The sequence below is a fragment of the Oncorhynchus gorbuscha genome, linkage group LG04 (assembly GCF_021184085.1).
Source record: "Oncorhynchus gorbuscha isolate QuinsamMale2020 ecotype Even-year linkage group LG04, OgorEven_v1.0, whole genome shotgun sequence".
In the NCBI taxonomy this organism is placed as follows: Eukaryota; Metazoa; Chordata; class Actinopteri; order Salmoniformes; family Salmonidae; genus Oncorhynchus; species Oncorhynchus gorbuscha.
Genome location: NC_060176.1, coordinates 95,506 through 98,968, shown reverse-complemented (window position 1 = coordinate 98,968; position 3,463 = coordinate 95,506). Strand labels below are relative to the sequence as shown.

Below are 3,463 nucleotides of genomic sequence, written 5' to 3'. Positions count from 1 at the left end.
AAAATGACCGCTGTGCCGAGGTCGTGGAAGATTGAACTCCACTCAACTTTAGTTGACACCCATGTTTCCCAACTCCGGTCCTCCTGTGCCTCCAGCAGCACGTTGTTGTCCCAGACAAACTGATTCAACTAGTCAAGGGCTTCATGATTCCTTTTATTTAACATTTATTTAACAAGGGAAGTCAGTTAAGAACAAATTCTTATTTTCAGTGACGGCCTACCGGGGAACACAGCAGGTTAACTGCCTTGTTCAGTGGCAGAACGACAGATTTTTACCTTGTCAGCTCGGGGATTCGGTCCAGCAACGTTTCTGTCACTAGTCCAACACACCGATATTGGCCATATAACACAAATCCCAGAAGTGCTTGATTGTTATTATAAACTGGTTATCAACATAATTAGAAAGGTTTAAAAGCTATTTGTTTGTCGTACCCGTGACATACGGTCTGATATACCACAGCTTTCAGACAATCCGCATCCAGGACTGGAACCACCCAGTTTATGTTTAAGACCGGAGGACAGACGCTGTCTGACTGGCCTTAATTACATCACCTACTTTGATCCCACTAACTCACATGTTATCATCCTCTCTCTCTCTCTGCCTCTGTCTGCCTGTCTGTCTCTCTGCCTCTCTGTCTCCATCCCTCTGTCTGCCTGCCTGCCTCTCTGTCTCTCTGTCTGCCTGTCTGCCTGCCTGTCTGCCTCTCTGTCTGTCTGCCTGCCTGCCTCTGTCTGCCTGCCTGTCTGCCTGTCTGTCTCTCTGTCTCTCTGTCTCTCTGCCTCTCTGCCTCCATCCCTCTAGCAGATTAGCTGCCTCTAGGCGTGACATTTGGACCCAGAGGGACACAGACAGACACCCGGTCTGCAGTTGGTGTAGCAGAGCGAGAACATGGCATTGTCATTTTAAGAAAGACCTGGAGAAGTACAAGGAGATTGACGAGGATGAGATCCTTAACAACCTGTCAGAGCAGGAACTCAAACAACTGGAGACTGCCCTGGAGGAGATGGACCCAGAGGTATGGAGGGGCGGGGGAGGGGGAAGAGTCTGTCTGTTTCCGTCTTCCTTGTGTTTTCTCCTTGTTATGCCAGACAGACATCTCATTCTTATCAACTTTTAACCTCCCAGTCTGCCAAGCTTTTCTATGTTGACTTGCACGCAGAGTGGAGGAGGAGGCGCAGTAGAGGAGGAGGTGCAGTAGAGGAGGAGAAGGAGGTAGAGGAGGCGGTGCAGCAGAGTAGAGAGGAGGAGGAGGAGGCAGGCAGAGGAGGAGGAGCAGAGGAGAGGAGCAGAGGAGAGGAGGCGAGGAGATAGAGGGGGCAGCAGAGTAGAGGAGGAGGAGGAGGCGCAGCAGTGTAGAGGAGGCGGTGCAGTAGAGTAGAGGAGGAGGAGGCGCAGCAGAGTAGAGGAGGAGGAGGCGCAGCAGTGTAGAGGAGGCGGTGCAGTAGAGTAGAGGAGGAGGAGGCGCAGCAGAGTAGAGGAGGAGGAGGCGCAGCGAAGGGGAGGGGGAGGAGGAGGTGCAGCAGAGTAGAGGAGGAGGAGTCGAGAGGAGGAGGAGGTGCAGCAGAGTAGAGGAGGAGGAGGCGAGAGGAGGAGGAGGTGCAGCAGAGTAGAGGAGGAGGAGGTGCAGCAGAGAGGAGAGCAGAGTAGTCAAACCCTTCCAGGACTTAGTGAGGTTAATTTTCCTTTTCTAGGGCCAGAGTGTGGCCCTAGCTTGTATTTATTTACAACAGCCATTTATTTGTGATATTACACAATACACTCAACAGAAGTATTGGGACGAGGCCAATGTGTTGTTACATCTCAAGTAGAGAACATCTTAAACATTCTTCTCGTCTTTAACTTATACACAGCATGAAGGAGATGAGTCCACTAACTAGGCAACCATAGGAACTTCACTCAACACAACACGGCACCGAATGCAGCCTAATGTTTTTAAACATGGCACATGAATTCACCAATGACCAATTCATCAATCAGTCAATAAACCCATGTATCCACCCCTCTGTGTCTCTCCCCAGAATGCATTGCTGCCAGCGTCGATCGTCAGAAGGACCACACAGTGAAAGCAGCCACCGGCCCCTACAGCCGAGAGAAACTACTCAGTTTCTGGAGAAGGAGGCCCTGGAGTATAAAGACAGAGATGATGTAGTCTCTTTCTCTGGAGAGAGGAAAAGGTAGGAGGCCCTGGAGTATAAAGACAGAGATGATGTAGTCTCTTTCTCTGGAGGAGGAAAGGTAGGAAGGTGAGTATAAAGACAGGAGTGTGTCTTTCTCTGGAGAGAGGAGGAAAGGTAGGAGGCCCTGTGTATAAAGACAGAGATGATGTAGTCTCTTTCTCTGGAGAGAGGAAAGGTAGGAGGCCCTGGTGTATAAAGACAGAGATGATGTAGTCTCTTTCTCTGGAGAGAGGAAAGGTAGGAGGCCCTGGGTATAAAGACAGAGATGATATGGTGTCTTTCTCTGGAGAGAGGAAAGGTAGGAGGCCCTGGAGTATAAAGACAGAGATGATGTGGTGTCTTTCTCTGAGAGAGGAAAGGTAGGAGGCCCCGGGAGTATAAAGACAGAGATGATGTGGTGTCTTCTCTGGAGAGAGGAAAGGTAGGAGGCCCTGGAGTATAAAGACAGAGATGATGTGGTGTCTTTCTCTGGAGAGAGGAAAGGTAGGAGGCCCTGGAGTATAAAGACAGAGATGATGTGGTGTCTTTATCTGGAGAGAGGAAAGGTAGGAGGCCCTGGAGTATAAAGACAGAGATGATGTGGTGTCTTTCTCTGGAGAGAGGAAAGGTAGGAGGCCCTGGAATATAAAGACAGAGATGATGTAGTGTCTTTATCTGGAGAGAGGAAAGGTAGGAGGCCCTGGAGTATAAAGACAGAGATGATGTGGTGTCTTTCTCTGAGAGAGGAAAGGTAGGAGGCCCTGGAGTATAAAGACAGAGATGATGTGGTGTCTTTCTCTGAGAGAGGAAAGGTAGGAGGCCCTGGAGTATAAAGACAGAGATGATGTGGTGTCTTTCTCTGGAGAGAGGAAAGGTAGGAGGCCCTGGAGTATAAAGACAGAGATGATGTGGTGTCTTTCTCTGGAGAGAGGAAAGGTAGGAGGCCCTGAGTATAAAGACAGAGATGATGTGGTGTGTCTTTATCTGGAGAGAGGAAAGGTAGGAGGCCCCTGGAGTATAAAGACAGAGATGATGTTGTGTCTTTATCTGGAGAGAGGAAAGGTAGGAGGCCCTGAATATAAAGACAGAGATGATGTAGTGTGGGGAAGTAGTGCCCTGGAATATAAAGACAGAGATGATGTAGTGTCTTTATCTGGAGAGAGGAAAGGTAGGAGGCCCTGGAGTATAAAGACAGAGATGATGTGGTGTCTTTCTCTGGAGAGAGGAAAGGTAGGAGGCCCTGGAGTATAAAGACAGAGATGATGTAGTCTCTTTCTCTGGAGAGAGGAAAGGTAGGAGGCCCTGGA

The 3,463-nt window shown here is 49.4% G+C and overlaps 1 pseudogene; it reads left to right on the top strand.

Moving 5' to 3' along the window:
• The first annotated feature begins 901 nt into the window (after positions 1-901).
• The window catches only part of LOC124033446, a 24,946-nt pseudogene continuing 22,384 nt past the window's right edge, over positions 902-3,463 (top strand).